Source organism: Gobius niger (genome assembly GCF_951799975.1).
Source record: "Gobius niger genome assembly, chromosome: 10".
In the NCBI taxonomy this organism is placed as follows: Eukaryota; Metazoa; Chordata; class Actinopteri; order Gobiiformes; family Gobiidae; genus Gobius; species Gobius niger.
The window spans coordinates 21,977,406-22,002,338 of record NC_136861.1 but is presented as its reverse complement, the minus strand read 5'-3'; the positions used below and the strand labels follow the sequence as shown (position 1 = coordinate 22,002,338).

General features: G+C 41.3%; 1 long non-coding RNA gene across 1 annotated transcript in view; it reads left to right on the top strand.

Annotated features, from left to right (window-relative positions):
* The first annotated feature begins 10,099 nt into the window (after positions 1-10,099).
* The window catches only part of LOC306968507, a 61,645-nt gene continuing 46,811 nt past the window's right edge, over positions 10,100-24,933 (top strand). The window contains exon 1 of the long non-coding RNA XR_013793260.1: positions 10,100-10,602. This is a non-coding gene — a long non-coding RNA (uncharacterized lncRNA). The remainder of the gene's footprint in view (positions 10,603-24,933) is intronic.

Here is a 24,933-nt window from a genome sequence, read left to right as displayed (position 1 = left end):
CCTGTTCACCACAACTGCCTCTAAAATCCTGCACTGTCACTCAGAAAGCTGTTAATTCTGGTCCGTCTTGCACAAGCTTAATATAGAAGCTGCAGTTACGCATGCGACCTGAGGTGGCAGTAGTGAGTATAAAATGACTAACTTGCATCTAGCCCCTTTAAAGTGGGACTAAGTAACTCATGTCCCTAGCATCCATAAGCGCCACTCAGGTACCGTAGCATGTTGCGGTTTTTTACTCATTAATTGAGAGTAAATACTGCGCTGACAGAAAAGACACAGGGAGAGAGGGATATTGTACACAATGGAGATCATTTTTTCACTCAAAGTTGGCTGTAAATACTGCTAAAGTTGCGCTAGCCCGCACTTAGTTTTGCCCGTTAGCCTGTTAGCTTCTTCTTCATGATTCCATTAGTGTGTATTGGTGGCTCCGACCCGGAGGCAGGAAAGTTGCAATTGCGGTTTTCTGGCCAGAGAGACCAGGGGGAGATGAAAGACCTCCCAATCATCCCATCAACACTTGTATTAATAAAGGATCTATTAAGGTAAACAAGTTACTTAGTACGGCTTTAAGATAAAAGAAGAATAGGGGCAAAAATAATCAAGGTAAAGATAGGATAAGCCTTTATATTGATCTCACAATGGAGAAATTCACTTGTTACATCAGCTCTTAAAAAACACTTTGGGTGTGCAAAATATACAGGAAATGTGCAAACAATAGTAAATAGAGGCATCTCATATACCTACAATGAATAAAGCTTTAAGGGGCAAAAAGTATAAAATAATAAAAACAAAATAAGAGCAGACTATTAAACAACAACAACAATATTATTTCACATAACAATGTGAGGTTAGACCTGAGCTACTGCAACTGTATCCACTAGGAAACCTACATTGACATGGGTAGGACTTTTGAAGGGAGCAAACTCCACACAGAAAGGTGTCGCCAGTTCAGGGATTCACCACGGGACCTTTTCACTGTGAGTCAAGAGTGCTCACCTAGTGCCATTGTTGAGGCTGTGTTTGAAATGCCAACCTCGGTTAGGATTCAAAGATTCAAAGATTTTATTTAATTTCACAATGAATCGAAGTTACAAACATAATACTAATGACAAAACATCCAATACTGCAATTGCTTTGTGTTCAAGGTAAAGCAGAGATCAGCCCCTCAGGGCCATCACCTTACATTTTGTAAACACTATGATGCTACTCTTTTGTGAGTGAAAGTGTGCCAGAGCGCAGCAGCATTGTTCTCCCTCAGGCCTATCATCATGAGCTGGCACTGGGCAGGACAGCTGTCAGGCATCAGACACAGAGAATCAGCCCCACTGCAGCAGCGCTCCAGACCTGCCCACGTCTGTGCACCTGCAGCTGTCTATAATAGTTATTGTTTATTATGTTATGGATGGACCTTAAGCTATACAATATTGGAGTTAATCAAAACTTGTATAAAGTTTTCCATCTTCTCTTAAAGCAAATTACACACGTGTTTTGTTTTTCACAGAGACAGATTGTTGGCAACAAATTGTTATTATTGTTGACGTGATGTTGTTATAAATATTTTTACTGAAACACATGTTGAAGAACTAAAAAGGCTAAAACCTTTTCACTCCTGGCATTGTTTTAGCCGTCATAAAAGTATGAACACACATTTAATACAGAATTCTTCTGAAAATGCATATGTGCTCTCATCAGCAACAGTTCTCATGAGAGCAGAAGTTTTACTTTGTGCTGTGTTGAATCTGTTGATCAGTTTTGACCATGTGGCACATATTTAGAGAGAAAACATTTTGCCAGCGCGCTGCTATGACTCTGCTCTGTCTCTGAATAACTTACACTCATAGTGAACACATTAAGTAAAGCTCTTTCATCTGGATATGATTAGGTTTGTTTATTAGGTTTGTTTGGCGACTTTTTTAATGAGGAACATTTTGAAGCCTTAAATGCCCCAACTGTATAGATGGAATATTATTTTATGCACATCAATAATACATTTATATATCATACTGCATTCATAATAATAATAATAATAATAATAATAATAATAATAATAATAATAATAATAATAATAATAATAAAGATGTTTAGCAAATCCAAGAAAAACAAGTTATTACATCATCATCTATAACAATCTCTGTTATAGCGTCATCACCACATCATCAAATAGAGACTTTTTCCTCCTGATGCTATTTTAAGGATTTGTCACCCATAGAGTGACAAATTCACCATTAAAAAAAAAGAATATTAAGAGAGTTCACGAGACCGAGTTCTTGCTTTAAGAATGTGTTTTTCTTCTCACGACGGCTCCATTGCTTCATATTCCTGATCAAACGGCCCCTTTGTCTGTGCATTCTGACCAGCGCATGAGGAAACAGTGCGCTGCATTCAGGACAGACAGATTATCTTGTTTGAATGGCCCTTTGCAGAGCAGCCGAAAGGCCCACACAACAATAGGTAACTTGTTGCAGGCAAAACAAATCTAATATTCATTTAACATAGCCCCGTTGTGGAGCACACATGGCGCTGGTACAGTAACTGTTTGTATTTGCATAATGCCCTTAGACTCAATGAGGGTCATAATTGGGCCGGTCGGGGGAGGAGTGAAAGACTGGACTGGGTACAGAGCAGAGGACACAATTATCAAAGGAGACACAACAATGGGAGGATTGAAATAATTCCCTTCCTGACACTGGCTGTCTGAACACATAAAAGCCATTGGAGAGGTCGGTTTAAGTATTGTGCTTTTTATGATGTAGTTATTTGTTGCACTTGAGTTTGATCATGAGATATATTAAGTTTTTCAGACTCTGTACTAGTGCTAAATACTATACGTTTGTTGTTTTGTATCACATGCGATGTTTAGGATTTGTAGATTCGATTGTCATATTCTTACAGCATGGAACCAGGAAGACGTTAATACCTCTCTGTCAGTCAACCACAGCCCGCTTCCTTTGCCTCTCAATAAACAACCTCTAAAACTATTCCAATAATTACACTCTCTCTCCCTTCCATCATCCTGTCATTCCAGGTACATGCCGCAACCCTCCTCTGGGGGCCCTCACCACCGCAGAAGCAGAATTACAGCCACCGCAGCCTCTCCATTGGCCTCTCCGCCATGTGAGGTCTTTGCCCCATAAGAATCCTGTCCCATGTGGCACTGGTATGTACAACCAGCTTATTAAATGGAAATATTTATTGGGCTCGTGCTGTTCAATAACCAATGAGTTTAGTTGACTCTTTCACTCAAAAAAGCCAAAGATCGAACAAATCTGCCACTTAAGTCAGAAGGCCCTTTGGCTGATAGGATTGCACTTCCTTGAGTCAGCTTAGGAGTTGCAGAGATGTGCGTGACTGAGATTGGCATTGACAACACAACACTTGGTGCTGGAACCAGATTTGGACTTGTTTTATGACTTTCACTGAGTTTAACATCTGTTAGATCACTATTGTTCACACGCACCAACAAATGCTTTGGAAATTATTCACACGTATTCCCCATAAAGGAACACTGCATGCCCTCGGGCCGTATCTCAACCATAATATCACGAAGCATACTGAGAGAGATGAGTGTTTTAATTCCACATTTATATTCCTATAAAAATCTGACTTCTTTTGTTTCTGTTCTTGTGACTCACGTCCATTGGGTTAAAAGTATGAATTTGTGACATAATATAGTAGTGCAAATCACCAAGTCATCTGGATTTTTTTTTTTTTTTAGCTCTTACGTTCCCGAACAATCTAATTCTCTTAAAGTGGCCCTCGACTCTGAATAGATTGGTGACTCCTGTATAACTTACCAAAAATGATCTTTGACAACATTTGTGGCATTAAACTCTCCCTCAGATGACGTCACTATGTGTTGAAAACATTGTTTGTTTTTTTTTGACAAATATCAGATATTCATGCTTATTCTGTCTTGTACTAAAGCAGTACTAAGCAACTTGTTTTCCTCAATAAATCCTTTTCGTAGTCCCTCTGGGGGTAATACAAGTGTGATGTTTAGGGGGACTTTCATCTCCCCCTGGTGTCTCTAGCCGGACCGGAGCAACTGATAGGTTTGTTAAGTGGTGACGTCACACTTAACAAACGTATACACACTAATGGAACCACGAAGAAGAAGCTAACAGGCTAACGGGCAAAGCTAACTGCCGGCTAGCGCCACTTTAACAGTATTTAAGTTTGAGTGAAAAAAATGATTTCCAATGTGTAATTGGATGTACAATATCCCTCTCTCCCTTCGTCTTTTCTGTCGGCGTAGTATTTACTCTCACGGACAATAAATAAGTTAATAAATCGCAACTTGCTACGACACCTGCAGTTGCACTTATGGCCTCTAGGGGCAAGAGTTACTTAAAGCAGTGGTTCTCAACCTTTTGGAGCCGCGACCCCCATTATAACAGGTAAAGGGGTTCATGACCCCCCGCCCGGGTCACACTGTGAGAAATAGGAACATTAGCCAATATAATTCTTAAAAAAACAAATGGCTGAAATAAAATTCGTCAAACTACAAACAAGTAATGGCACTCTGGTAAAATAGCATAAAACACATGCTACAATAAAACATTAGATTATATGATAATGAAAATTTGTATATTTTATTCAAATGATCTGGCGACCCCCCAAATTTGTCTCGCGACCCCCTTGGGGGTCCCGCCCCCTAGGTTGAGAACCACTGACTTAAAGCACTGCTTTGATACAGTAGTGTATAACCAGGTTAATGTGTAGGACCGGTAAAAATCTGATGTACCAGCAATAGGTCAATATATCTATGTATTAACAGCCTTCATGTCAAAGTGTGTGGGCAGTGACTGCATGACCTTCCTCGTGGCCCTTGACCCCTCTGATACCTTTACTACCTTTTGACCACATTTTCGTCAAATTAGTTAAGAGGTGGTGGAATTTGTACGAAATCGTGAAAAGTCATTGTCATAGTGGCTGCAGAGGAAGCACGTGCTGAGTCAGAATTGGGTGGAATGTAAGAGGAATGGGGCGGCGAAGAAGTGTAGTGTGCAGCGCTGAGAGCCAGAGCAGGCCGGCAGAGAACAAGGGGCGGAGTCTAGCGCCGAATTGCGTGCGGACATCAAATGTTTACCTGTAACAAAAAGAAAGGGGAAGGTGTAGAGGAGAAGAAAGCGGAGGGAAAAAAATGGCAGTGGTTTACAGGGGTGGGCGGGGCCCCGGGACCTAAGGCATGAGCTTCGCACGCAACTTAACAATACTACCTTTATGAGCAGCGGATTGCGTTAGTCACTCACAATGGCAGGAGATACCACTAGTCTTACACATGCACACACGCGTCAAAGAATTTCACAGGGATAGATAACAGAAGTGTGCTGGCATATTGGGAAGGATGCCTCACCACCAAAGAGACTGTTTTTGGGGCCATCTTAAAGTAAATGAGGTCAAACAAGCCATGTGTGCAGCAGCTGTTTGGGCCAAACCAGGGGGTCTACTTTAAGCTGAAAAAAAAAAAAAAAAATTTCACATTTGTGGGCTCTTTAATTACCAATTCTCCATCTTACAGTGCTATAAAAACAAACAAAACCAAAGACTAATGTGTACCCACTTAAATATTCTATATACTGTATTTGCACTATAATAATTACCTCTATGGGCGTGGCACTTTTACTGAGTATGTACGGTTAACAAAGGACACACTGAATAAATAAGCATCAGCATAATCATTTATTATATCAACGCAAATGTGTTCACTGAGTTTATATTTTGGCAAATGAAGAAGTGGGCCACAACTTGTCAAATGGGGCTGTGTTATAATTTTACAGTAAAACCGAAGTTAAACATATTCCTGAAAAACTTTGGAAGTTATCTATGGGAGTTGTTTACTTCTGATTGATTACAAGGGGGTAATATAACTGACTAAATCATTGGCCTCCAAAGAGAGGAATCTAAAACTGTAATTACTTTGTAATTATAATTACTCTTTATCACATTTGTTTTGAATGTTTTCATTAACTATTTCAATGCATTCATACTTGTTGCGAGTTACAATCCATATTTAAACTAAAGTGACCCATATGACTCTTTTTGACCAAACAACTCTACAGCTATACATGTATATACTTATAGATATTGATGGATGCAGAGGTGTCAGTCGGGGTGTGATTGTCAGCTTGCGTGTAAAAGGCAGAATTATTGGGATTATGCCTGGGGCGCCTGCGGTTGGTACAATCTGTGTACTATAAATAATTTGCCTGTGTCTTTGGTGTGATTATGTGTGAAGCGCTGCAGTGTGTTTGACTCTCTCTCTCTCTCTCTCTCTCTCTCTCTCTCTCTCACACACACGCTGTTGGGCTGGCAGTGCTGTGAGCGTCTGCAGCCCCAGCGCAGGTACAATAGGCTGCATTGTTCGTGTGGCAGGCCCCTGCGTGCCGGCTCCCCTCCGTACCTGAGCCACAGACAGGTGTATCTGAGCTAGTCACGCACAGCTCCGCGGCACACTCCCAGCTGCTGCAGCTAACAAAACACTCACTTGCCCTGCACTCTATTCAACAAGCCTGAATCTGAGCATATAATAGTCATGTGCCACCTTTGATTATGATTATAAATATCAGCATGCACTTACTTCATTGCCTCTATGATATTATTTTCATTTGCATTCTACATTTTATTTAATTTTTGAGGGGGATTGAATTGTTTGGAAAGAGCACAGTTGCTAGAAACTGTTTACGCACACCTACAGTAATGCTCACTATTGCAAGACTAAGCACTGGCAGTGCCAAAATACAAAACATTAAAACAACACAGAGACATCAACTGTGCTGAAACAAGCTCAGTCTGTGTAATCTGTGTATATGCAATTTACAACAGTCTTAGCAGATTTTAAAGTGTCTCAATGTATTTAATCTATTATTTTATTTTAACAAAAAAAACACACATCTTTTTTCTTTTTTTTCTTCACTTACACAATGTTTTTATGGTCTTTGCCCTTTGACATGGAAGACCCCATAAACTCCATGCACCTGCAGTTCTTGGCCATTAAGAAAGGGTGTGCCGGTCCAGGGGAAAAAATTCCCTTTGGCCCATTCAGACTTGGCTGTCCCGATGCTATAGTGCCAAAAGTTCATGAACACTTTTCTTTTTTCTTTTGGGAAAACACCTTGAGTTGGAAGTGCATGTAAAGTTTTGAAGTCCCATCATACAAGAGGATTAACTTCACCCATTTATTGAAAAGAGGTGCACTCTTATGTCTAGATTGGGGCTTTTCACACCCCCTAATCTCCACTTGCATCACAGTCAAAACCTCTCCATGACCTGTGCTTGGCTTTTGCTCAGCCACCAGTTCGAGAGAGAGAGAAGTCGGATGGAAATTAGTGTATTGGCCCTAATTGGAAAAATACCAACATCAGCTTTTCCTGTCAAGGCTTTGGCAAAGGAATTCCCGAGTCGACCAAAATAGCGCCCAGCTGAAGTGGAAATCCTGTCATCTTTTGTCGGACATTTACTTAGTTCTATATTATGAGTATCTTTTGTACCGTTGTAACGTCCATGTATCCTTCCTCTCTCTCCCACAGTGCTCCGGCTCGACACATAAGGAAACATTTGTTCTAGTGTGGGTGAATGGCGCCTTGTGTTGGAGGTAGTCAAAGAGATACAAGAGGACAGTCCAAACAGCACTAACACAAGAGCCAGCCTCTAAAGCCCCTCTCTGTCTGAGTAATGAATGTTCTGTGTAGTTTCTATCACTCACTGGAAATATGACTGAGGCTCTTGTCCATCGCTGGGATGGAAAGATTCAGGCTTGAAATATTGTTTGTGGTTTGTGTTGTCAAACAGCATTGAATCCCCAGTTAGTATCATGTGAAAACAATGGAGATTTTAAATGTAACTCAATTGGGGATGATACCTGCAACAAACATTTTAAAGATTCTGCGGGTCACTCTGCATTCTTTTTCTGTTTGCAAACATCCAGAGTACTGGCATGGGCAAGTGACAGTATGCGCCTTGAGCTGGGTTTGATCCTTATGTAACCTTATGAATGGAAGGCCACTTTTGTCCCATCTGTACATCGTAACAGTATAAGCCAAGGAGTGGTAGGTCTATATCTCCACTGCATGGGCTTTCTTAACAACCTTGGTTAATATTTTATTTGATGCTTACATTAAAGTTCAATGCGGCTGCAGGGGTTTTAAGTAAAAATTATGAAAAACAAACAAAATGCAATCAATGCTGATTTACTTACATGACAAACACTGCAAATATTCCTCATCTTGCATGTTGACTTCTTCTCTACTTCATGCACAACCATGACTCTGCAGAAAGCAATGCACAATGAGCCACCATCAGCTAAAAATTGTTGGGATGCCACAAATGGCTTATCTCTGTATTTTGTTTACTAAACATTGGTTTAACTACAATTGACCCAAACCAGGCTAAGTCACCCCTGTTTAATGATTAGCAGTTATTGCCCCAGCCTAATGGGATAAAAGTATACCCCTTGCTTTCTTCTTTTTTGCATGAAGTGGGAAAAAAAGTCTTCTCACGGCAGCGGTGGCTTTGGTATGCGAGACAGGAATGCTACCGAGTTACTATAAAGGGGGTTTGATCACAGAAAACAATGTCTTTGTGTTTTCATCCCGAGCTGCAGTCACGCAACGCCGTGTTCGCCAACCTCAAGCAACTTCTCACCCCGACACACAAGAAAGCCATCAAGTGCCTGCAATTGACAGAATCGCGTGCAGTTCAGGTGCTCCCAAAGTGTCCTGGAGGAGAGCCAAATGAGGTGCCGGAGGAAAAGCAGGACTGGAACAGGACCGGCTGCGAACATGACAGATATGAATTTATGATCACAAATTCAACAGACCGTGATAATGATATAATTTAAATTTACATATCAAAACGCACAAAATAATTATCCCCACTGTTTCACTCATTGCAAACAAATTCATACATTATAAAGAGGCTTTTTTTTTATTCAACAATATTTCAGAAACAAACAGAAAAGGGTAAATGGAGTAAGGCCGTAAAGACAATTTTACATAAGTGCATAAAAGTATGTTTTTGAATGAGAATTTTGAACGTTTTAATCAGTAAATGAAACCACCTTTTTTAAATGTACAAATAGGCCTATATTTTTACGCACTTTGTAGTAGAAGTAGTAGTAGAAGATCCCACCTCCTGAAAGTGCACATTGTTGTTGTGTCCTTGGGCAAGACACTTCACCCACATTGCCCCCAGTGTCTGCGTACATTGGTGTATGGACGGGTGAGTGGATCCTTGCTGTAAAGCGCTTTGAGTGCCTAATGTAGGTGGAAAAGCGCTATATAAGTTGAGACCATTTACCATTTACCAAGTGTGTGTGTGTGTGTGTGCAATAACAGACCAAGTAATGCACATGTTTTACAGAGCATAACTGCATTTACTTGTTTGCTTGTTGTTTGCTTAACATATCCGTTTATTTATGGACATAAGGTTTGTTATAAAGTAGCCTATTCTACCCCACTCCAATCTCAATTCCTCACTTCAAAAGAAATCCACTCCTTGTTTTGGATCTCCGTGATGCTTGAAATACATGCAAGCCTGGAGGTGGTTAGAACATGAAAGTGCGGTGAGAGACAAGAGATTCATTCATTGGGAGGTGATTCAAGGCACTGACATCTTTGTATCTGAGCGAGGCGACAGATGATCATCATTACTCACTCACAGCGCTTACACTGCGCTCACACGCAACCGGGCATCTGACTGACAGGCGATGAGTGACGGCAACTGATACGCACCAGCCCTCATGACATAACAATATAGCCTACTTATGATGAACATTCAAGTACGCTGCGCATCTTTTTCAAACTTCATCATCTTTGTTGTCAAAAAGTCAAAGTTGACAAACCAGGCAGACTTAGTTAATCATTATTTCTGTTGTACAATACGAGACGAAAACCCCGATTTTGTGTAGCTACATTTGAAAATGAATCTATAAAGAGTGAATAACCACTCACCAAAGCTGCTATCTCGCTGTGTTGCACTTACACTAGCATGTGAACCTGAGTCGCGTGCAAAAACTACATTACCCATAATGCTTGACGCGCCTACGTTGATGAGAGCAACATGTGCTGCCTCTTTCGCTCTCACTCATGGCTCAGTGTGTATCAGGCGATGGACCGGAGCGCATCCCATCAGGACGCACGTTGGAGAGACTGGATTAACGACTCATTGGACCTTTATGACCTGCTTTTATTCTGGATTTCCACTGGAAATACTGACGTTCACCCGCACGAATTTGCAGCACAACGAACTCAAAACATTTTACGCATGGGATTATTATAGTGGCTGGAACATGGTGGAGGTACAACTTCATCGCAGAGGTTGATGTTTGCTGTTTTCCAGATGGAGTCATAATGGATAAAACGGGATGTACCACTGTTTTGGGATGTCCTTGTCTGGCATGGTCAGGTCCAGCTGTTGGACGAGTTTGCTGGACGTCCTCAATACTTGACGCATGGCCACTTTCACACATGACCCATTTCGTGAAGTGTCCAGTTCCTTTGGCACAATGACGAGCAACATCCTGGATTATTGGATCTGTCTGAAATCTGTGTGACTTTTTGGGATAATGTCACTTTGAAATCCTGGATTGACAAGATCAGACCGGTAGGTGTGAGACTTTAAATAATTTTGGATAATATTATAGGTGTTTTGAATGGAAGTTTGTTATTGAATATGGGTAAAGTTGTTATAACAGCAAAATCCAATGAGCTAAAGTGGTAGGTTGTTTTGGTCCTGTGTGCTGAACTGTCTCTAACAGCGTGTGTGTAGTGTACAGTGTAGAGAGGGGTGTGTGTTTGCCAGTGGCTCCCCACAGGCTCATGTCCACCTGTTGTATGACAGTGTACAGCTTTTACACACACCTTTTGAGCACATCCTGAACTGTCCAAGTCAATACTTTTTCAGACAGTAAATCTGGCAGTGCCGCTGCATTACCTCTCTGCCTGGCTGCACATACAGTAAAAGCAGTTTCTGTCAGGATTTGGCCATACACCTGCAGAGCCAGGTGCGCACAGCCCTGCACTGTGTCAGACATGAGGGATTGAGTGCAACTAAACACATGAACAGTGTGGATACAGTGTCCAGAGAGAGGCGGTCAGTCGTCCACCCACCTGTCTCACAGAGGGTCCATTCAGGTGAGAGCGACTGGCTGAGAGTGCCTCTGTTGGAGCTGTTGTCTGTATAGCGAGTTGCTGTGAGCTGAAAGACGCCACATCTTTATAACATGTTGTTATCCAGACCTGATGTCATGCCCTGGCCCTGATATAAACGTGTCCAGCTGCACATCAGAGTTATGGAAGTGTCCACTTTGCTGAAGCACATCTCATCAGCTCCCACATCTTCTTCCTCAGGAATAAAGAATTCCATCTTTTGTTGGTCAGGGACAGAGCCCCACTATATGTGCGTATACAGCAGAGTGCACAGACCAGGCTGCCCCTCCTCTGACACTGACCCCCCCACACTCCCCTCCATTAAAAATCTTCTCCAAACAAGACCCCCTTTCTCCACTGAAGAGGGACCCTCTGTCTAATGCCAAGTGACTCTCATGGCCAGCATTGACGGTGGGACACTTGCTGCACAAAAGGGGCTGAAGTGTCAAATAAACTCGGTCAGAGCCCCCGACACACAAGAATTCCTTTATGTGGCACCCTGGGAGGCAGACAAAGACGGACTTTGTGTCAGTGAGCGGGCCTTGACTAAACACCAGGCCTATTTTACTCCTCACAACTTCTGCCTCTTCTTCCTCCTCCTCCTTTTGTGTTTTGAATGACAGAGCAGGAGCATGTCTGTTGACCTGACCTACTCACCCTGTGTCTTTCCTGCATGCAGTGATCTTCCGTACATGTGTGGCAAACAATAACCGGGAATATCCTTTCTGGTGGTGGTGATGATCCTGCTGGTCTAATGAAGTGAGGGCAAGATCAGGAAAGCAGGACTTGACTTTCTCACAGCGCTGCCTGAGCTGCCCGTGCTGTCATATGATACTCCTGTGGTGAACCGCATTACTGAGCTCAACACACACAGGGTCACACTCTGACAGCCCTGAATTTACTACACTCATACCTCACATTTTCTCAGCACTGGGAATCTGCTCTTGTCAGAAGTATACGGCAGGTTGAGTCCTAAATCACAATGAAAGGCTTTTTAATTGTACACCTTGAGCTCTGTCGCATAGATTATGTTGATATGTCATAATCATGCAAACTACTACTAATAAATAATTCACCATATTTGGCTGCTAAATGAGCATAGCAGTTATTGTATCGCATTTTCTAACTTATCTGACTTAATTATTTGCTGTAGGCCTAAACGTCTTATCTCTGGTTGCTAACCACATAACCTGGACTTACAAGGCGGTTTGGGCAAACAGATCTGGTTGCTGTGGTCAAGTGTGTTAATGGTGTGTTTATGAGCTTAAGTCGAGCTGTGATTAGTCATGTCCAAACCTAAGTCCCGCTGTGAGGCTTGCCACATTATCCGCATTTGACTGTGAGTGAATGACAGGACACCCAATTTGATTTGACTACTGTCCACCCCAAAAAGAAATAAAGGACATACATAGGGGCCTAATAGTTGTTAGCATTTCTTTGGCAGTACCTTAACTAGCTTGACATTACCTGAATAAAAAGTGTGGTAGATACGGGATAACCATTTATTGATTTCCTTGAGAATTGAACAAGGATGTTGTGTGTCTTCGTATTTGTTTGCATGAGCAGTGAAGTTTGTCAGAGGCTAGAACTGTCATTTAGTAGTAGTGAGTGAACAATGGGCAGCTTGTCTCCAGGGTAGTGGTGGTGTTGGAGGGGGGCACTTGGGGCTGGCGGAGCCAGGAGAGGGTGGCCTGAGATTGGGCCGCAGTCTCGGACCAAGAACAGGCCCCTGGCTGTCTTATGGTGAGAACTGCTGACCCGTCCTGAGGGAAAATGGCACCTTTGTTTTGGAGGTGTACGTATTTATATGTGAGAAGGAGGCCATACAGGAGGATACTGGATTCATTTTTTACATTCATGCTTTTTTTGCCTTTAAAATGTTCTTTTCTCGCCATGAACTCAACTGTTTGTGACCAAATTGTACCCAAAAAAAGGCACATTTAGGCTCTGTGCTTTTATCTGTGGCAGATGGTCATTGGTCAGGGTAAAGGCCTTGTGATTCTTGCATTAGGAAGGATGTCAGTATAAAAATCTACAAATAATCACAACTCTTTGGAAATTTGCTGATACTCTATTTCAAGTGCATTGAATTCTTTATCATTCAATATCCGTCAAGTAAAAAAGCCAGGCACGTCCAACAAAAATACTGTAATATACATTGTTTCTAAAACATGTTATTACCGAACTCTTCAGACTAATTATCTCTTAGTTATCTGTCATCTCACTGTCTCTGTTGATGTTCATAAGAAGGCAGAGCTCTCTTTTCGCTCAGGGGGTCACAGACACTCAGGGCCTAAAGGTTTGCAGGTAATGGTTTTAAGATTGCTTTTAGATTACCACTGGGGAAACCACAACTAAGGCAGCTCGTGTTTGTATGTAAGTATGATGAGGAAGCCAGTAGGAATTTGACTTTTCCCACAACAGTCAGCCTGTGCGTGAGAGCGCTGCAAGCAGCTTCTGTAAAATACTGCCCGAGATTGTAGTCATTGATTGAGCGAAATTCCACCTTGAAACCAAGAACAGTTCAGAGATTCTCATTCACTCTGTTTGTTTTAGGAGTTTGCCTCAAAAATGCAAAGATAGATAGATAGATAGATAGATAGATAGATAGATAGATAGATAGATAGATAGATAGATAGATAGATAGATAGATAGATAGATAGATAGATAGATAGATAGATATCTACCCACCTACCTACCTGTTTGTATATCTCTTCAAGGAGAATGAATGTATAGATGGTTTCTTCTTCGTCTTGACTTGTTTTTGACCCTCATCCACTCGTCCAGGGCAAACAGAAAAGACACACAGTACAGCACAGTCCATCTCTGTCAGCCTGCGCCGACAGAGATGGACAGCGGCCCATTGAGATAGACCACAAGGAAGCTACACATACACCTCCCAATAGAGGCATTCATGTAAACTGACACGGCGGCCACTTTATTAGGTGCAAAAATGTGGCTGACGACTGTGTGAGGTGCAGTGATAAAGCCTTGACCGGAATGTAGGCAGGTGAGGCTTTTTTTTATTTTTCCTGCAAAAGTCACAGGGTCAATCTTTTTGGCACAGTTTTTTTTCTTCTTTTTTTCTTTTGGGTGGCAAACCAATTCTTTGTGCTTTTTTTGTGTGTTTCTTTTTCCCCCGCACATTCCTCTAAAACCTTGCCTTTTGGGGTGTGGGTCGTCAAGGCAACGTCACTCCCAGCATCGTCACACCTTTACAAGTGAGCCATCTTTATTCAGGATGTGGGCACTTCTCTTTGAGTCCTATTCAAGGCTGCACGGTGGGAAGGAGAAAGGGGACATTTTTGGTGTGAAGAGAAGCGTGAAATTGCCAGTGTGACCTCCCCGGGACGCAGCAGACCACCAGGCTCCTTACTGTGTGTGTGTGGGTGTGTGTAAATCTTTAGCTTGTACACTGACAGGTCTTATTAGTTCACTTTAATAGGAGGCCTTGAGCGAATGAAAGCCACGCACTTAAATAGGATTGTAAAGGCTTTATATGGGACAGTGTTGAGGATTTGCTGACATTGGTTTTCATGTCAAATAAACAAAGAATTGTGACGTCCAGTGATTTAAGCCGTGGAATCGGTAGTATAGTTTGTTGGTAAGCCTGTGTGTGGTCAGGGGAATAGACTTACCCATTATTACAAATACAAGGAACGTTTTTAATTGCTTGGTAATGAAATACCTCACATGTGTGGACAGATCCGGATAGGCAGTTGCACTTGTTAGAAATGCTAGACTGTGCTGCCCTCTAGTGGATGAAGAGTGTAAGAACAAATGTGCATTTCTACCTCTGGCCGCTTACCAGTGTGGCGCTAAAGAGTCATAAAAGAGTGACTACTAAAACGAGCTACCTGTTCTTTCAAAAGCTTTGACACCAAAGTGAGCGTGAAGTGTCATAACATTGTATTTATCTATTTTAGAATTTTTTCTCATTTAAAAGCCCTCTACCTGATTTTTTTTCCCACTTTGTTTTCATTGTTTAACCTCTTACCCCCCAGTTCAACTTTAAGATAAGATAAATCTTTATTGATCTCACACTGGAGAAATTCACTTGTTGCAAATAGAGGTATCCTGATCTACAATGACTATGAGAAACTTCAAGGTGGCAAAAGGGCAGTAAAATAGAATAACCTAAACCGATTATAATACGGGGGGCAAAAAGTGCATAAACAAAAAGACAAAGTATATGCAGTAAAATAAAATAAACATTCTAAAGAAATGTCAGCAGTGCAGGTGCAGTCATAGTCAAGAGGTTATTGCAGATGTTACTTTACAGACTTGTTGTACAGTCTAACAGCAGTGGGGATGAAAGGCAAGGCAAGTTTATTTGTAGAGCACAATTCATACACAAGGCAATTCAAAGTGCTTCACAGTTGAAAAGAAAATTACAAGAAAGCTAAAATAAAATCAATAAAAACATCAACATAAAATTAATCAATTAAAGTAAAAGGAAAGAGTGCAGATAAAATACTTTCAGTCATATGCATGGGCAAAAATAACTGTTTTCAGCCTGGATTTGAACATTGTCAGGGTTGAGGCCTGTCTCACATTCTCGTGAAGACTGTTCCAGATTTTAGCTGCATGAAACTGAAACGCAGCCTCACTGTGTTTATTATTGACTCTGGGAACCACCAGGAGGCCCCTCCCTGAGGTTCTCAGGGCCCGAGATGGTTCATACGGCTGTAACATGTCAGAGATGTACTTTGGTGCTAAACCATGAAAAGACTTGTAGACAAGAAGAGCTGTTTTAAATTCTATTCTCTGAGTGACAGGAAGCCAGTGCAGAGACCGGAGCACTGGACTAATGTGGTCGTATTTCCTGGTTCTTGTCAGGACTCGAGCAGCAGCGTTCTGGATGTTCTGCAGCTTGTTTAGAGAGGCCAGTGAGTAGGCTGTTACAGTAGTCTAACCTGCTGGAGACAAATGCATGGATAAGTCTCTCTGGTTTTGACACTATTCCTCTGATCGTAGCAATGTTTTTCAGATGGTAAAAAGCTGATGTTATTGCTTTGATGTGGCTGTTTAAGTTCAGGCCTGAGTCCATGATTACTCCTAGATTTCAAACCTGATTTTTTGGTTTTAGAGAGAGAGACTCAAGGTACTTTGTGTCTGTGGGCCAAAAACAATGATCTCAGTTTTGTCTGAGTTTAGTTGGAGAAAGTTGTTTTGCATCCACAGACTGACTGTTCGATGCAGAAGCCCTGCGGTAGCGCTCCTTCTTGCGCTGAGGGTGTCTCAGTCTGTCCATGATGGAGGTGAGTTTGGCTCACTCAAATCTAAAAGCTTCTAGGCTGGAGAGCAACAGTGTAATGCCTCATTTGAAAGAAAACATTGCTTTTTTCGTCACTTTTTAGTTGTGTTTTTGTAACTTTTTTGTTGTGGTTTTGTCATGTTTTCATCTCTTTTTTCGTTGCTTTTCTGACACGTTTTTGTCATGTTTATGTTGCACTTTTGTCACATTTTTATTTTGTTGCTTTTCTGCCGCGTTTTTGTTGCTCTTTTGTTGCTTTTGTATCCCTTCTCTTTTTTTTTTTTCACTATTTTGACGCTTTCTCAAGAGGGTTTTTGATTCGGGTAAAGGCATATTGGGAGAAGTGTGCTCAGTTCTGCCGGAAGCTAAGACGTTAACACATTTCTAACATCCTAAACATCACAATTAAGTCAGTAAGTAAAATTAAAACTAAAAATTAAAGTGACACTAGTGAAAACCCATCAAGCAAAAGAAACATGCCTCCAGATCCTTTTTAACCCAAAACTAAAAGCTTCTTGACTGGAGAGATTACAGTGTAACACCTGATTTGAAACCGCAGATCTTCAAAACTCATCTTAGCTTCTTCCTTGTTTCTTGTTGTTTTTGTTGTGTCTTTATCACGTCTTTGTTGCTTTTTGTTGCATTTTTGTCCTGTTTTTTGTCATTTTTTTCGTCATTTTTTTCATAGCTCTTATTTATGTCGCGTTTTTTGCCACATTTTTGTCACATTTTCATTGCTTTTTTGTAGCATTATGGCGCCATTTTATTCTTTTGTGTAATGTAACTGTGATCAAGCCACAAAAATGCGACCAAAACAAAAAAGCAAGAAAAGCGCGATGAAAACACAACCAAAAAGGACGAAAATGTAACAAGAAAGAAGATCTATTCGTTTTGTCGGTCTTAGCTTTCAAATGAGGAGTTAAAAACTGGCCCATAGTCTGTAAGCTCCAGTTGAGAAGCTTTTAGATTCGGGTAAAGCCGAACTGGAGAAAATGTACTGGGTTAAGGCGGGGGTTAAGAGGTTATAAGAGACCACAGGGTCGGCCATACTCAGAGACAGGGTGCAGTCTGGGGGCAACAGACTGAAACTAGAAACTTTCCATTGCGATTGACTCGGAATAATACTGCTGCAGAAATGACAAAAACTGTGCAACATTGTGAAAAATGTGATAAAAGTCCCCATTTCGTTGTATTATACGGCTTTAATTTGTGAAAATCCCCATTTAGTTGTATAATACTAGCCTGGTCTCAGCCATCCGGAAAACCCCCGGTCAATTATATTTTCCCTACATGTACGTCTGGGCTTGATCTCAGTGGCTGCGTTACATCGGTTGACTTTCTACCTACCATTCAGCGAGCGGGGGAGGCGGGTGTTGTGGGTGACGTCAAGCATTTGCGCCGATTTGCACGTTGTAGTTTGGCAGTGGCGGCGGATACGAAGGTTATGGAAGCTCTTCAATCCGTCCTGGCTCGGCTCCCAAATATCCAGAAATTAAACTTAAGCCTTGGAATGTGCAAGGAATGTCCCCAAGAAGTTATGATAGCTCGCTTCACTCACTCGGGTGCACTACATACGTCACGACCAAATGCTAGCGAAAATCAGATCCAATCGTTTCAAAGGAGTTCACCCCTCCCACCTGATAACGGAGCTCAATTGAGAAAGTCCAAACCCTTGTACACAACAAAGTAAGTACGAGGGTATGGTAAAACCAGGCTAGTATAATACTGCTTTTATTGTGAAAACCCTCATTTAGTTGTATTATACTGCTTTTATTGTGAAAATCCCCATTTAATTGTATTATAATGCTTTTGTGAAAATCCCTCGGAAGGATTCCACAGTCAATCAATGAGTAATTCTTCATAACTATCCACATTCTCTTCATAACTGTCCGCACTATTCTTCACAACTATAATTATCAACTTGCCTGCTAGTGAGTGAGGAAAGGTTGATACTTGGATGCTTAGAGTCTTTTCATAATTGTCTACTTTTATTGAAGAAGGACACATTTTGGATGCTACTTCCAGGGGCGGACTGGGACAGAAAAACGGCCCTGGACTCTGACCAGCCTGGCCCAAATTAGTGAAAATGCGCTTCGGCTTTACCAAAGTCTAAAAGCTTCTTGATTGGAGAGCAACAGTGTAACGCCTCATTTGAAAGAAGCTTAGATCTACAAAACTGATGTAAGTTTTTGTCACGTTTTTTTTGTGTGTGTGGCTTTTTGCCGTGTTTTCATCACATTTTTGTCACTTTTCGTGGCTTTTTTGTTGCTTATTCATTACTTTGTTGTCATGTTTTTATGTCTTGGTCACTTTTTTTGTCACTTTTTGTGGCTTTTTTGTTTTTTTTGCTTTTTCATTGCTTTTCTTCATTGCTTTGTTGTTGTGTTTTCATCTCTTTATTGTTGTTTTTTGTTTTTTTCTTGTCATGTTATTGTTGGTTTTTTGTTTTATTTCTCGTCACTTTTTTGTTGTTTCTGTCACTTTTTTGTCGCTTTTCCGGCACATTTTTCTTCCGTTTTCATCCTGGTTTTCGTCGCGTTTCTTTTCAGCTTTTGGATTTGCGTAAAGCTTGGTCAAGACAGGTGTGAGAGGTTAAGGGGAAAATTGAGGGGCCAGAGCCAGTGGCCCTTCTGTGCTCTTCCAGAATGCCCCTGGCTACTTCTATAGTAACTTTAGACCTCATAGTATTGAAGAGGTAATTGTGCCTCACACGCTGCAGTTCAGAGTGCTGCAACGTTTTAGTTCGACCACTGGAGGGCGCCATTGTCTCACTTGGAAACAACAGTCATTCAGGACGATTGACAGGACACAGTTCAATGCAGGTGTGGACCTGATATGAAGCAAAATAGCTTTTTTCAACACCGCTAACATATTGAGTGTATGATTCAACAGTGCAGACTTTGATTTGTGGTGTGTTTTTGGTGATAGATATAAGATGTAAAGGCAAAATGAGCATTTGGTGTCTGTTCTATTTACTTACTCTCCCGATCAAAAGTGATTTCTTCACGAGTCACCACTAGATGGCACTGTGGCCACATCAAACCCTCCTTTTAGCCAGAGTCAAGGGGCTCCACTTGTTGCTCTAACCCTGTGATCTACTGTGTAATAGCAGTAGATTGACGTTATTATCTTCTTATTGCCCCTGATTGGAGCTCATCTCTCTTTGAAGATCAAAGCCGCCGCGTTTTTCTGTGTGTACCGACCACACTGATAAACCTCAGGTGAACCTCCATAAAGCTAACTGCCCTCTCTGTACAGCTGTCATACTTTGTTCAAGCGACAGAAAAGAGCGGCACGTTGAGTAAACTAAAGTAAAGCAATACATCACACATCGTCTCCGAATACAGTATTTTGAAATAAAAGATGCACACTATGTCTGGGTATTTGCGAAATGCGATACAGAAACCTGGCGGGTTCATTTGGCCCTTGTCAGTTGAGACATTATGGAATGTGTATGAGTGAGATAGTGACAGTTCAGTGGAACAGGTGGGGCCACTTTTGATTGGTCGCTGCATGTAGTACGACTGTGATGTTATTTACAATATTATCTGTGCCTATTGTCTATGTATAGGGTATATTAAGTAACATCTTGTATATAACAGCGTAAATGTATTTCATTGTTGATTTGTCTTCCCTACACTGACACTGCTTTGCTCTGCTGATTAGTGACTGATCTTTCTTTTCAAATCAGATTTTGGAGTATGCAGAAATTCAGGTCTGTGGGCCTGGCGAATGCTGACTGGATTAGTGGAAACCTGAGCCCTGAAGTACCCTTCCTAAATCTAGTGAGATGCAAAGCTAATTTAGCAATATGATTCCTAACCAGTACTTTCAAAGAGGAACAGAAATGCAAGAAATATCACATAGAAAGTTCAAGTTGTCCACAGTGTGTTCCTCTTTGTGGACAGCCTGTTTGCTCTACAGCTTACTAAGGCCACAACAGAAATGAATCCTTGCAACACTGTTTCTCGCTGCTTATCTCTCACATCTCCTCTAAGCTTTTCAGAATGACTCATCTCTTCATAATAATCAATCATCTAAATCCTTCAATGGCTTATGATAAGAGCTACCGCGGGCCAACCAAACTCGAGGACCTGAGCGAACACGTCCGTCTCAGGCAGGCGTATAGGGACTCACATGCCCGCGAGGGAGAGAGAGAGAGAGAGCGTAGGTTCACAAGAACTTGTTTACTGCACTGGCACAAAGGGAAAAAGTGAGCCAGTTTGAGTTCGAGATATGGACCAGGAAGTTTGAGCAAATGTCTGTCTAGTCGATGGCTCTGAATCAACTGTTTATCAGTAATAGTTAATCATTGACACAAGCAGACTGTGCAGTGCAATGCTCCAATAAAGTCTGCTGGTGTATTTTCAACTGAACTTAAACAACACTCTTTTTCTTCTCTAAATCGTGTTACATTTAAATGGAATTGTATAAGATCTAGTTACAAAACACTTTCTTTTCAGATTATCCTTTAAAAATAAATTATTAAAGGAATATTTCAGGATTTTTGACATTGCCTCATTTCCTAGTTTTCCAGAGTGTTGTTGATTTCTGGATATATATATATATATATATAGTGGTAACTAGTGGTAAAAGTCTATGGTAACTAGTAGCCTGCATTAAAAACAGTCTGACCCAAGCACAGTGCACCTGAGGCAAATCACTTTTAGCACCAGACTACCAATATAAATGTCTGTGTTGACTGAATATTTTTTGAAATATAACCAATTTGCATTTAAAATAACTTATAATTGAGCAGCATCAGCTTCCAGGTTGTAAGCTACACAGCGGCGGAGTGATCTGCTAGGTTACAGGATCTACAGTAGTTTGTTTACCTGCGGCCGACATTACTACACGTGGAATTCACAAATGAGTTTTCTACAAATCAGACATGGCAACATTTGGAGGACTGGGACTACTAGTTACCATAGACATGCGCTAGCCTAGCACTAGCCTAGCATTAGCCTAGCACTAGCCTAGCGCTAGCCTAGTACTAGCCTAGCAATCCTGAAATATCCCTTTAAACTACATTCCGAGTCCCTGCTACATGAGGTATAGTTGCAAATGGGGCAATTTCAGCATTTGTAGAAAAACAGATGCTGTGGGGGTCACTCTGCTCCATGCAAGTGGTGAAATCTGCTTATTAACTCATTTGAACAAAGAATCAAAATATTTTTTTGGAATATGTTTGGATCATAATTATTTGAAATTAACAAGCTCCAAAAATTGGGTACAAGGCCTTTAATGATAATCCTATTCCAGCAAAGTAACTTTACAGGTTAAGGGCCGTGCTCATAGTGCACTGTGTTCAACACATGGCTTTTCTTGCCCCGTTATGCGCCCTGTGGTCGATGTTAATGATCCGTAGTTAGTGGCAGCATCTCTTTTACAGGCCTAACACACCGTAACACTCCCCACCTTTTCTCCTCCATACATTTCACTCCTAAAGTGGAGAGACTGCAACCTAACACCGGTGCCTTTATGGGTAATATTGGCAATGCCCCAATTAAACAGGCACAGGAAACCCTAGCTCAATGAAAATGAATCACTTTGCCTTTGCCCCTGCGCTGCTGCCCCCCCACCCCAATCTGAGCTACAGCTCTCAATCAGCAGCGCCCTAATGGGGTGCACGTGTGTCGGGCCACAACAGCTGGACACAGAGAGGCTATAGATGTGGAGCTGTCAGCCGAACAATATGAAGAAAATATAGAATCAGTGCACATGATTTTCGTTGGAAGTTAGAGGGTGTACACTGTATCTCTGGTGTAGTGTTTTCCTGTCCGTTTACAAAAGGCCGCACTTTCTCCTCTCTAAACCCCGCCAGCCGAGACTCATCCACACATCTGTTTCTCGGCTCCAAGGCATAAACCACCTCTTCTATTTTAGTCAAAATTGTCTGATGCGTTACGGTCTTTTTTAACATCTTAAATTCCAAACAAGTAGCTACACACTTTATAAGCCTGACCTTGTACAAAAGATACAGCTGACCTCTCATGGCAGTGCTTGCTTTTTATTTAACCTCTTTCCATCCGCCTTAATCGAGTGCATTTCTCTATTCTCCATTTCACCTCATTTGAAAGCTAAGACCTAAAAAACTGATCTAAAGTAATCTTTTTCCTTGCATTGTTGCCTTTGCCTTGAGTTTTTGTTGCTTTTCTGTTGCGTTTTACTTCTTGTTTCTTATGCTATTTTGACGCTTTTTCCAAGAAAGCTTTTAGATTTGGGTAAAGCCAAACTGGTGAAAATGTTCTCTATTCAGGTGGGGGTTAAGTTAAGCTGATTTATTCATTTGTTTTATATTTCAGTGTCATCGTGGTGACCCAAAGAGTTAATGTCTATCATATTACTTCATCAGCTCCAATTCAAGCTTGCACTGTGAAAGTGCAAGGCAGATTTAAATGGATATTTCAGGATTTTGGATATAGGGCCTTAATTCCTAATCATCCAGAGTGTTGTTGATTTCTGGAGTTTTTCTTTTTTTTTATTCATGCAGTCCTTATAATTGAAGAGTTTAGTGGTGCTAGGCTAGTGCTAGGCTAGTGCATGTCTATGGTAACTAGTAGCCTGCATTAAAAACAGTCTGACCCAAGCACAGTGCACCTGAAGCAAATCATTTATAACACCAGACTACCAATATAAATGTCTGTGTTGACTGAATAATTTTTTTAATATAACCATTTTGCATTTAAAAGAACTTATATTTGAGCAGCATCAGCTTCCTGGTTGTAAGCTAAGCAGCGGCGAAGTGATCTGCTAGGTTACCGGATCTACAGTAGTTTGTTTCCCTGTGGCCGGCATTACTACATGTGGAATTCACAAAGGAGCTTTCAACAAATCAGATATGGCAACGTCTGGAGGACGACCCGATGATTTTGAAGAGGTTTTTAGTGCAGGCTAGTTACCATAAACATGTGCTAGCCTAGCACTTGCCTAGCACCACTAAACTCGTCAAACATAAGGACTGCATGAATGAAAAAAAAACTAAAATCTTTAGAAATCAACAAGATAACTAGGAAATGAGGCCCTATATCAAAAATCCTGAAATATCCCTTTAATGAATATTGCATATTTGTTTATGATCTGACCATTTTGTAGCTCTCATTGTTATAGTTATGAAATTGAAAAGTTAGAACTGATGTGTCTGAAGTCAGTATTATTTGAGGCTTTTTGCTTTCTTTCTATCTTTTAGGTATACAGAGGAAAGAGGCAGAACAGGTTGGGGGAAAGGGCTGTGGAAAATGTGAGTGAACAGAAGTGGCCAGGGAGAGGGTGGATACAAATGGCACTAGTCCTCAGTGCCAGTAGCCAACGTATCAAGATATATGAACCAAGGAGGCTTTGGCCGGGCAGTAGTTGCCCGCTGGGTCTTTGCACCCTTCGTCTGCTCATTGCTACTGGAGTAAAAGTGGCTACTGCTAGGGTTGGGTATGGTTTGATTCTTTTGGGTACTGCTTGAACAATACCAATTCCTGACTACTTTTGCTACATGCTACATTGATCTATAACCATAAAACAAGCTGATAGTGTTCAATAAAATCCTTGTTTTAAACGCAAAATCAGGAGTTTATCATGAACTTGTCTCGACTCTCTCATAACTTTCTACCTTTATATTTCTGTTTTTTTTTTATAACACTGAATGATGCAATTGCTGCTTGGTTTCTGTAATCAACAAAAGTCGACGCCATCCCAGAGGGTAAACTTATTTTCCGATAAACACTGTTTGATTAAGAAAGTTTTCAGCCCTGATTTGTTGCTGCCTGGGACACCTCGGGGAGAAAACATTTGCCAGTTGCTCTGTAACTGTATTTCTCCACTAACTTTGCTATCACCGTCCCCAGAGGCCCAGTGTTCACAGAAAGGGGCAGAAATAAACAGGCATTAGGCAGCAGCAGCAGCAGCAGCAGCGTGGTATTAATTACGTGGAGCTGGTGTGATTGTGTAATGTTTATGTGTGTGCAGAGTGGTGGGACGCACATGCTGTGTCAGGCCACTGCTAATCGCTCACTTTTACTGCCTTATGCAACAATAAAAATACTATTCGCGCTTAGATGATAGGAAGATGGTTAGACTATGACGACAACTACCAACGGCGTGTTTAATTATTTAGCCGGTAAGTTTGTGGGTTAGTCAGTTGTTCTGCATGAATGTAGGGCTACACAATCAATTGTAATCAAATCAAAACCGCTATTTAAATGAGCAAAAGCTAATACTTTCCAGTCAGACATGTTTCTGTTGTCGTCTTAACATCAATGACAATCATGGATCTTTCAGGAACTCAACAGGCCTCCACTGTTGATCATGGCTGTTGAAATATGCAACAACAACAACACAAAAAAGTCCATTGTTTCATATGTACCGTTAGAGTATTTTGATTCCTATAATTATACCCTAACTCTGCTCTTCGTTTCTAAACAAGATTACAGAGTGTATAAGTGCACTGTCAGTTGTGTGCACCAGTGTCGTCTCATCAAAGCTTCAGGTCTGTGTCAAGGTCTCTGTGGTGATTATGAAGGAAACGTAACAGTCCGT